Here is an 11,975-nt window from a genome sequence, read left to right on the forward strand (position 1 = left end):
GTTGAAATGGCGGAAAACGAAGAGGAAGGGAAAAGTAAAGAGATAGAAAGGAGCGACGAACAGAATGGAGAAAATAACAAACAGATGATACAACCAGAGAAAGAGGATCAAGCAGAAAGAGAAAAGACACAGATGGGTATTCCAGTACTTTTGAATATGGATTATAATACAGATGGAGAGGGTCAGCACAAAAATGAAGATAAAGAAAAGACGGATGGCGTAACGAAGTCGAGCAGGAAGAAAAGACATCTTAAGGTATTGCCGGTTTTTAAAGAATCGACAAGAAAAAAAGGAGGGCTCAACAAAGACTTTATGAAAAATAGATTCGAGCTGTTGAAGGATTTTGAGGACTCGAGCGATTAAGATGGTTTTAATGAATGTGATTTTATTTCTTGTTTTTATGGTTTTAAACTTTGTCACTTTTAACGCCAGAGGCCTCTCAGACCTTAACAAATTTGACAAAGTGAAAGAAATGTTTAAAAACAAGGATGTGATTTTGTTGCAAGAAACAAATTGGAGAGATATGCATATAGGTGAAATAAGCAAAAGATGGGATGGTGTTTTGTTATGTAATAATGAAGACAAGAGAAGCGGCAGAGGGGTAGCTTTTCTTATAAGAGAAAACAAAAACATTATTTGTAAAGTGATCTACAAAGACGATATTGGTAAATGTTTAGCGGTTGAAATGGATTATGAAGACAGAAAATTTGTTGTGGTAAATGTTCATGCGCCCAATGAAGAGAAAGAAAATAAGTTTTTTTTTTAATTTTTAAGAGATGTCTGCACAAAGTATAAGAATGTTTTTTTGATGGGTGATTTTAACACTGCTTTAAGTAGTTTGGACATAGCGGATGGAATGGTTTTTAAACTGGATGCGGGAAGGAAAGAACTGATATCATTGATGCAAAATAACGATTTATTAGACATATGGAGAGAATAAAATGGGAAAAAGAGACAATTTTCGAGAAGACAAAGAGTTGGAAATTTTATGTGCCAAAGCAGAATAGATTTGATTTTAAGTCCAAGGAACGCTGAAGGTTTTATTGACAAAGTGAAATACGAGGAAACGAGTTTAAGCGATCACAGATCGATGCATATGACATTAGATTGGAGCACGGTTAAAAGAGGTCCAGGTGTGTGGGTTTTAAATGCGGAGGTTTTAAAAAGAGAAAGTTATGTTTTAGAGATAAAAGAGCTTAAAGAGAAGGAAAAAGTTAATGCAATGTATGTAGAAGATAAAAGACTGTGGTGGGAAAATGTAAAGTACTTAGTGAAAACTCATACGATAAGATTTTGTAGATTAATTGAAAACTGCAAAAGGTATTTTGAAAAAGAATTAAAAGGGAATTTAGAAAGAGAATTAAAACATGAAAAGAAGGACATGGAAAAGATAAAAGATTTAGAGGTTAAACTTAAAGATATAGAAGAAAAGAAATATGAAGGGGCAAGACTGAGAAGTAAAGCTCAACATGTAGTCGAAGGAGAAAAATGTACAAGGTTTTTTTTGGATATGGAGAGAAGGAAAGGAATGTCTGAAACGATAAAACTAATCAAAAAAGAGAACGGAGAAGAATTGGAAAGTAATGAAGAAATCTTAAAAGAAATGAAAAGATATTATGAACTTTTATTTACAACTGAAGTAGTGCAGGATGGAAAAGAAGAGATGTTGAAACACATAAAAACGAAAGTAGGAAAGAAAGACAAAGAAGATTGTGATAAAGAAATAAGTGAAGAAGAAATAGAAAGAGCAATAAACGAATTAAACAAAAAGAAAAGTCCAGGAATAGATGGTCTGGGGAGTGAATTTTATATTGTTTTTAAAGATGTTTTAACGAATATTTTAAAGGAAGTGTATGATGAGATTTTTAAGAAAGGACAAATGAATTTAAGAATGGGTATGGGCTTGATGAAATTATTGTACAAAAAGGGTGAAAAGACCAAATTAAAAAATTATAGACCGCTTACAATATTGAATACAGACCTGAAGATTTTATCTAAGATTTTAGCAAACAGACTAAAAGAAGTACTGCCGAGCATAATTAAGACTACTCAAGTGTAAGGTGTGAAAGGAAGAGATATAGCAGACACGACGATAAGTATAAAAGACACAATATGTTACATGAAGGAAAAAAACATTGGAGGGTACGTTATAAGTCTGGATTTTGAGAAAGCTTTCGACAGAGTGGAACATGATTTTTTATTTGGAGTTTTAAAGAGTTTGGGGTTTGGGAAACACTTTATCAAATGGGTTAACATTTTATACAAAGGTGCTGTAACAAGAATCAAATGTAACGGGTTTTTAACACAGTGTTTTAAACTGACAAGATCCATAAGGCAAGGGTGTCCAATGTCTGCTCTATTGCATTCTCTGGTTGCGGAGCCTTTGGGACTGGCTATGAGGCAAGAAAAATGTATAAGGGGTATTAAATATGAAGGAAATGTCGAAGGAGAAAAATGTTTTCAATATGCTGATGATACCACAATTATAGTGAAAGATGTCCATTAAAACATTCAAAATTAAAACTTTCCATTTAAGACATAACGTTCTTAATTTCCATAAATTCAGCCTTCTTTCAATGTCTCCTAAAATGCCTTCCCACATAGTTTCGTTTACTTTCTTTTCGTCTTCGCCCATTAAAACACCTAAAATCTTGATTTCTTTGACTTCTTTAAAATGAAAATGACTTGTCAAGTCCTGCACCTCCCCCAGTCTCATGTACACAGTTTTGTCTTCATTTACTTTCCCTCCTGATGTTTTACAAAAACTCTTAACAATTTCCATCACTTTTTTACATACCGAATGCAAAAAAGGGGCGGGACGCTTCAATCAATCAGAAGACACAGCTAATCAGAACAGTTTGTCTCTGTCCACAGAGCCTCGCACGCTGCAGCTGAAGAGTCCACAAAGAGAGATATGCGTCCTGTTTCTAAAATAGAAACAAAACAAAAACTAGCTGGAGATAATCATTCAACAATGATAACTAATCAACTTAAATATGTTCCTATGCCATGCAAAATCTAGAATATCATAACCCGCAAACAACAAAGTACATAAAACTTTTGTGAAATAATTTTGAGGTCAAACAGATCTGCCATCAGTGAGCAACCACCCAATTCAAATATTGGCGCCCTGCTCCAAGTTCAACAAAGTATTCAATAAAAGACAAGAGTGACTGAAATCAATAATGAAACCTTTTCTTTATTCTGCACTTTCGGAAGGTTAAAAAATATAAATATACTTTGGTATGTTTTTAGCTGAAATAGGATAACCCATATGCTAGATTTAAATGTAAAATATATTTCAAAACACATCAATAAACTGTAATGTAATATCCAGTTGCATTTTAATTTAGTAATCGTTATAAACACATGAAGATAAGATTAAATAAGAGATCATGCTCTGTACTCACCTAGTGAAGCACCATGTGGAGTGAACAAACGTTCGTTGTGCACATGCGCAATCCGTTTTGCAGCCCATGCTCTTAAAAACATATAAAGTAAAATATCAGCTTCATAATATTTCCGATTTCCCATGATGGATGGATGGATAATGGATTAATTGATTACTTAATAGACACTTAAAATATGATTACACAATTAATAATCTAATATTTTATCACATGCCATCAATTATTCTAATAAATTAAATATAATATTTTCTAAGATTTATATAATAAAAAATGTTAATTAATGTTATTATAAATACCACTAGCCAGACTGCTCAACAAACACATACCAGACTTTGTACCAGGCCCATGTGTCCATGGGCCTGGAATCTATAAATTGTCCTCCATTTATAATTTAGAGCCATGAAAAACTATAATCGTGCTATATTTAGTCCCAGGTTATGTGCAGGTGTTTTATCACTCACTGATGCATAAAAGAGGAAACATTGAGTAGTCTATTAAGTTAAAATGTCAATATAGGAGAAAATTATGCAGGTCTCAATCATTTGTAATCAGAGCAGCATTACTGTAAATTCAGCCATATTCATGTTACACTGTGAACAAAGAACGGTGCACAAGATGACGGGACACTGTGCTGCTGCATAGGGCACGTTGCCTCAAACGTAAATTTTGGGTTACACAGAGATCCTATAGAGGTCTCAACTGGGCATACTAATCGTAGACATTTAAATTTTCTATGTAGATATGTAGTTATTTCTTTCTAAGAAGTGTCGTTTGGCCGAGTACGTGATTCCCATTCTCAGAATTTGTGCTCTGCATTTCACCCATCCAAGTGTTCACACACAGCAGTGAGAGTTTAAATACAGTTTTTGCAGCCATTTTTGCTGTCGTGCCCGCGGAGCGTGAGCGCGTTACTTCCGTGTTAAACCGGAAGAACCCTCATCAGTTTCCAGTTTGCAAGACTTAAAGCAGGGAGAAATGGGAAACTGAGAAAATTTAGCAGATGCCTTACACTGCAGCACACCGCAGTGGTGTATAGAAGTGCTGTTCTAATTTAACTAATTTCTTATTTTCCCATTTCACTCTGCTTTATGTCTCCCCAACTAGAAACTGCAGTGGGTGCTTGCGTTATACACAGAAGTCACACTTGCTCAAGGGCTCCTTTGGTTTTTGGAACGAGAGTGGACAGAGTGGTGTTTATTCACTCCCCCCAATTACATTTTCTGGTGGTCCTAAGACTCACAACCTTCGGGTTACAAGTCAAACTCTTTAACCAATGTCTAAAAAATGTTCCAATAATGTTGTTCTAAGACCGTATAATCTTTAACATTACGAGAACCTTCATCAAGCACTAAATAACATAAAAAACATTCTGAGAATATTGTTCTAGGAACCTTTTCTCTTAATATTATGAAAACCTTCATCAACTGCAAAAAAAATCAAAACAATGTTACAAGAACGTTGTTCTAAGAACATTTTCCTTTAATAGTACAAGAGCATTAGTTGAGTAAAAATAACATTAATAGAACGTTCCTAGAATGTTGTTCAAAGGATGTTTTTTCTTAACATTAAAGGAACATTACTCATACATTGAAAACATTATAAAAACGTCCCATAAACATTATTTTAAGAATGTTTTACCCTAACCTTTAAATACCTTCAAAACAACGATAGTGAAAGTTGTGGGAACGTTCCCTGTTAGCTGGGTCATAGATGAGTTATAGAGTCTTTGTGGTGCCTAAAAATACATAGAGCTGATGTCTGTAGTCATATGACATATGTGACACTGAATCACGAAACTTGTGTGTCTTAAATAGCAAAGGAACATTTTTTGTAAAAGACAAAAATACATTGAATGGGTCAAAATTATAGATTTTTCTTTTATGGCAAAAATCGTTAGGATATTAAGTAAAGATCATGTTCCATGAAGATTTTTTGTAAATCTCCTACTTTAAATATATAAAAACTTTCTCAGCCAGATTTTTTAAAAATTGACCCATAAGACTAGTTGGTTACATGGCGAGAGGTAGGGTCATATAAGGTTAGTGGGCATAACGGTATTATATCTAGATCTGAAAGTTATTTAAGCGTTCATTAATTAAACTAGTAAATAAAATATCTAAGAAGTTGAACTTATATTCATGTCCATGGTCACATATATGACCCAGTCTGTGAAACCCATGCAATTGAGAAACAAAGTTTTAAGCTCAAAGCAAAATATTCATTCAGTAAATATCAACAATGTCAAGATTATATTATATATGATTGTATAATGGCTATAATAAGATTATAAGTGTTGTCTCATTGTATTTAAGTGCTGAAGTACAAGAGCTTTTGATTGTGTACAGCTGCTGCTCATCATCATCATCATCATCAGATCTTATGTGTTCTCATTGGTGAAGGAAGAACTGATGACATCACACATCAATTTACTCATTAAACTGGACATTGGAGAGCAGCTGTGTCTCATACAAACACTATTAGATTGAAGCTTTATAAGGACACCTCATAACACATGTCTGGTTCTTCTGAGAGCACATTATTCAACCAGAATTAATAAGTTGTTCCTCTGTCTCAGAACACTCACAACTTTAGAGAGTAAACTGTAGAATATGTGATTTCAGTGGTGTCTCAAAACACCTGGACAGTGGGGTAGCAATGAGAGTTGCAATTTTGAAGTTTTCCCAAAATGTGTATCTTGCATAAGTATATTTTGCTATTCCACTGTATTCCAAATATATACAATATATATAACTAAGTCCTTTTTTTTTATATTTGGAATAAAGAAACTCTGAGAACTAAGAAGATATACTTGCAGAGAACTAAAGCAGAAGGTGGGATGGGTCTGCCTCATCATGCAACACTTCAACAGTTACAGCAGAAATGTACTCTACCTAGTTCACATTTCTTAAAGCTCACAGCTTTACTCAAAATAATTTCTCATCCTTCCCTAACCAGCCAACAAATTCACAAATGGATTCACTTTTTTTGAAGAGACCATGTATTAAAGGAGGAATATCCATTATATTTAATGAACTATCACCGATTGAGTCTAATGTCTCACTACAGCATAAGAGAGCCGTGGCAAGAAGATCTTGAAATAAATATACCTGATAGACAATGGGAGGGAGCACAATAATTGTGTGCATTAACCTGGATTAATACAATATAAGTTCCACACAGACTTCATTTATCTAAACTAAAGCTCTCTAGGATGTTTTCTTCTGTGGACCCTTCATGTGAAACATGTGGTATATCCCCAGCATCATTAGGACATATGTTTTGGAAGTGTCATAAAATTTATAACCATTGTAATTCTGTCTTTCAACTATTATCAGAAGTGCTGGATAAACCACTAAAATAAGACCCAGTCATGGATATTTTCAATGTCAGGAGTGAAAATGCAGAAAAAAAATCAGGGGGGTTGGTGGATTGGATTTAACGTTTAGGGTCAGATCATTTGTTCTGCATATGGTGGGAGAACAAATAATCAAAAGGTGGACCCTTTTGATTATTGTTTGAGCACAAAGATAATTATTAAATTATATTACTTTAAAACAACATGCATACTATTGATATATCACATATCAGATACTCCTGTCATTGATCTTGACCAAGGCACAATTGGAGTTGGTCCCCAGGCTGACGTGACTAGCTACTCCTACATAATTAGGGTAAATACAGAGGACAAATCTTCCACTGTGTGCAAGTGCAACTTCATACACATGACACCTATACATCTATTGCGAATTCATCTATTAAATGTTGAAACAAAACCTCACATTATTTTTAATGATCATGAATCAAGTCAATTTTGATTGTAGTCCAAGAACAAATGGATTAAAAATAAATGTACAATTTACAAAATCTGAAAATAAAACAAATACATAGGACCACCTGAAATTTCTTAAACTCAAACTAAAGAAAGAAAAGGGGAAGCAAAACAAATAACTGAACAGTTCAATGCTGTGAACCCCATTCTCCTCTACAGTATCTCATGGAAGCTTCAAAAGATTTTCAAAATCATGTTTAGATTTTCCGGGCTCTTGCTTTCAGATCTTGGCTTTGAAGCAAAGACTTGACAAAAACATCTGGTTTGAACTTTTGTAGTGGACGGCCAACACACAAAAGCAAGGCTGAAATACTTTGTACCTCTAGGGTGCTTCTAGTTGTGTTTAAAATGTTCATCTGACTCAGGGGTGTAGCAAGCTTTTCAAAAGTGCGGGGGATGGATGTGGTTTGTTTGTTTGTTAACAATGAAAACGATGAATGCAATGACAGAACGTTACAAATGGTATAACATACAAGATATAAAAGCTTCCCATTTAAATGAGTGATACTAGAAAAGTATAAAAACACATTCGGAACACACAGAAAATAAGTCAAAACTCTTAAGACTTGCTAATGAATCAGAATCAGAAATACCTTAATAATCCCAGGGGGAAAAAGACAGTGGTAAGCTCAATAGTGACATGGGTCTGACAGGACTGTGACTGCTAAAGTTTGCTTACTTGCGCCTTAAAAAAGGGAGATATTAAAAAAACACCAACACAAAGCTTTTAATCTGGTGGTATAAATAATGTAACAATTTACTGTTTTTAAACATTAAAATAATGTTCACTTTTCTTTCATATTTCTTCAACAGGTACAATAAAACATAATATGTAAGTATTCACAAAAGTATTCAGCCAATCAAAAAACAATCCTCAAAATATCAAAATCAATAGCACTGGCAATGAACCCAAAAATACACTTAACAAGTACAATTTGTCCCTCCTCCTCATCAATTCCCTGCCTTCATCACAGTTCCTTTATACATTGCGTGCCACATAAATAACTGAATTTAGCTAGCGACTGAACAATATCCCAACTAGCATTAGTAAAAAAATGAAATATAATACAGAAAACACTCAACATGTCAACAAAACATAAACAGAACATCTCCCCAAACAGATATCAAGTTCCCGCCTCCTCAGCATGAGCTGACCGATAAATCTAACACACCAACAGAGGCAGGACTTAAGGCAGAACAACCAATCATCAGCCGGTCACACTCAAAGCCTGTGTCCTGTTTGATGGGAGGGGAGAGGAAGCAGCCACATCGAGAGCAGACACAGAGCGGCCAGAGAAATGGAGGAGCGACTGCTGTACAAAACTGCAGAAAAAGTGCGGGTGTTAAACCCTCTCACCGGGAAAAGTGTGGGTGTTAAAACACACCCCTGAACTAGCTGAACCCACGTTCAGAATGATGACCAGTGTGTTCACTGCTTGAATGTTCATTTCATCAACAGCTTTGACTTTGACCATATCAATATATTCCCTCATTCCTCTGAATTTGTCTGACATTATCAAGCTTGAAAATGGAGCAGAGTTCCTGTATTTTTGTTTTGACATAATGAACACCACACACATCTGGCCAATTGGACGGCTGCAGTACTTTGACATTGTTAAGAAAGCTCTGGTACTCTTCTTTGCTTCTATGTTTACCAGGCAGGCATCCCAGTCTTGTTTCGGTTAACGTCGATAATGTACTGATTGTCGGAGATTTTAATATCCACGTAGATAGTGCTAATAATCTATTAGCAGTGGCGTTTAAAGAGCTACATGACTCTTTTGGTGTAACACCACACATCAATTGACCTACTCATCAACTTAATCAAACTCTAGACTTGATTATATCACACGGAGCCGATCTAACCAATATCAATATTATACCTTAAAACGACGACGTTTCCGATCACCATCTTATAACATGTGCACTGCGGACTGCAGAAATCAGTTCTATATCTCGTTATCGACAGGGTAGAACAATCACCTCAACTACTAAAGATAGTTTCATAAGGAACCTGCCAGATCTGACTCCTCTAATAACCTTGCCAACAAATATAGAATTGCTTGACGACATGACCTGCAACATGGGCACTATTTTCTCTAATACATTAGAAGCAGCTGCACCTATGAAGTCAAAAAGGATAAATGAAAAGATCACAGCACCATGGTATAATAACACCACTCGCGCCTTAAAAAGAGAAACGCGTAAACTGGAGCGCAAATGGAAACAAACCCAATTAGAGGTCTTTAAAATTGCATGGAAAGAGAGTGCAAACTGTTACAAAAAGGCACTAAAAGCAGCAAAAGCCGAGCACTTCCGTAACCTCATAGAAAATAACAAAAACAATCCAAGGTTTTTATTTATAACAATTGCTAAACTAACAAACAAACAGACTCCACCTGACCTGGGTATTCTGCCGCACCTTGGTAGAAATGAACTCATGAAGTTTTTTTACTGAGAAAATCAAAATAATACGAGACAACATGGCTAAAACGAAACCTCCAAGTGTGTCGGAAGAATTAGTTTCAACCGTCACCCAAAAAGAAAAGAGAGTGTTTTTCTCCTATAAATCAGGAAGATTTAATTAAAATAATTGCGGCATCCAAACAGACGACATGCTTATTAGACCCCATTCCGACTACTTAATTAAAAGAGTTACTACCTGCTGTAATTGAGCCCATTTGTAACATAATCAACTCGTCTATTAATCTAGGACATGTCCCAGGACCCTTTAAACTGGCTGTAATTAAGCCTCTCATCAAAAAACCAAACTTAGACCCCAATGAACTTGTAAGCTATAGACCAATTTCAAATCTCCCGTACTTGTCTAAAATACTAGAAAAAGTAGTGTCAACTCAACTGTGTACCTTCCTACAAAATAATGACATGAACGAAAAGTTTCAGTCTGGCTTTAGACCGCACCACAGCACTGAAACTGCGCTCGTTAGAATTACAAATGACCTCCTTATTGCTTCAGATAAAGGTAACATCTCACTCTTAGTTCTGCTTGACCTTAGTGCTGCTTTCGATACTGTAGACCATAAAATACTACTAGATCCTTTACACAGTTATATCGGTATTCAGGGACAGGCACTGCAATGGTTCAGATCTTACTTAACAGACCGATATCAATACGTCCATTTAAATGGGAAATCATCAAATCTTACGCAAGTAAATTACGGATTACCTCAGGGATCGGTCTTAGGACCCTTGCTTTTCTCCATATACATGCTGCCCCTCGGCAACATTATTAAAAAACATGGAATTAGCTTCCACTGTTATGCAGATGATACTCAGCTATATATCTCATCAAGACCAGATGATTCCTTTAAGCTATCCAAACTGGCAGAGTGCATCGAGGACATAAAACATTGGATGACTAGTAATTTCCTCCTTTTAAACTCTAGCAAAACAGAAATATTACTTATAGCACCAAAATCAAGTAAACAGAATATCTCCGACTACAGCCTGCAAATTGAAAGCTGCACTGTTACTCCAACAAATACAGTTAAAGACCTAGGCGTTATATTAGATGACAACCTGTCTTTTAAAAATCACATCTCAAATATCACAAAAACAGCCTTCTTCCACCTTAGAAATGTTGCCAAATTACGAAATAGTTTGTGTTGCAGACGCAGAAAAGCTTATTCATGCATTTGTGACCTCACGGCTTGACTATTGTAATGCTCTATTTAGTGGTTGTCCTGTATCATCGATAAACAAACTACAGTTAGTTCAGAATGCAGCTGCCAGAGTTCTTACTAGGTCAAGAAAATACGATCACATAACCCCAGTTTTATCATCGCTTCACTGGCTACCCATTAAGTATCGTATTGATTTTAAAAATTTTTGAATTACTTACAAAGCCCTGAACGGTTTAGCACCTACTTACTTAACCGAGCTTTTATCACGTTACAACCCATCACACTCTCTAAGATCTCAAAACTTAGGACTTTTGACAACACCTAGAATAACTAAATCCACCAAAGCGGGACGAGCTTTCTCATACGTAGCACCTAAACTCTGGAATAGCCTTCCTGATACTATTCGAGGGTCAGACACACTCTCCCAATTTAAATCTAGATTAAATACACATCTTTTCAGCCAAGCTTTCACTTAATGCATAGTTAATGAACAGCAGCTACGCTAATTATTCTCTTTATTCTCTTTCCGCCTCTGCCTCGGGATGCCCATCCCGAGGTAAGAAGTTCCACTGTGTCCAGACGACTGACAGATGCCCATCCCCAATTTGAGATTACGCCAGCTACAGCTGCAGACTGACTGACCATCCCAGCTCCATCTAAGGCAATTCCACCACCAGCCAAGAGAAATATGACCATCCCAGCTCAGACCACTACATCCCCAACCAAGAGCAAAGACGGACTATTTGTCTTATTAATGCTGAAGTTACAATATTTGGTATTAAATGCTAAACTAAAATCACATGTCACCAGTTTGAGTGCAGATATGACACGTCAGAGGGGATCTGGCCCTCCCGGTTGAGCCTGGTTTCTCCCGAGGTTTTTTTCTCCATTAATCAATCATTGGAGTTTGGGTTCCTCGCCACAGCAGGCCAGTGTTGGCCTGCTCACCGGGAGACTGCATTCATTCATTTATTTATTTATAAATTAGATATTATTTATTAGAATGATCTTACTTGTTGTATAAACACCATGCACTGTGCTGTGTTCTAACTTATCTGTTTTTCCTGTTTGCCCCTGTAAAGCTGCTTTGAA

The 11,975-nt window shown here is 35.9% G+C and overlaps 1 protein-coding gene across 1 annotated transcript in view; it reads left to right on the forward strand.

The window, feature by feature from the left end:
• The window catches only part of LOC130429698 (uncharacterized), a 164,530-nt gene extending 153,654 nt beyond the window's left edge, over window positions 1-10,876 (forward strand). The window contains exon 5 of the transcript XR_008907660.1: window positions 10,241-10,876. The gene's annotated coding sequence lies outside the window, so the exon portion shown is untranslated. The remainder of the gene's footprint in view (window positions 1-10,240) is intronic.
• The last annotated feature ends 1,099 nt before the right edge of the window (window positions 10,877-11,975 follow it).

This window comes from Triplophysa dalaica, chromosome 10 (assembly GCF_015846415.1).
Source record: "Triplophysa dalaica isolate WHDGS20190420 chromosome 10, ASM1584641v1, whole genome shotgun sequence".
Lineage (NCBI taxonomy): Eukaryota > Metazoa > Chordata > Actinopteri > Cypriniformes > Nemacheilidae > Triplophysa > Triplophysa dalaica.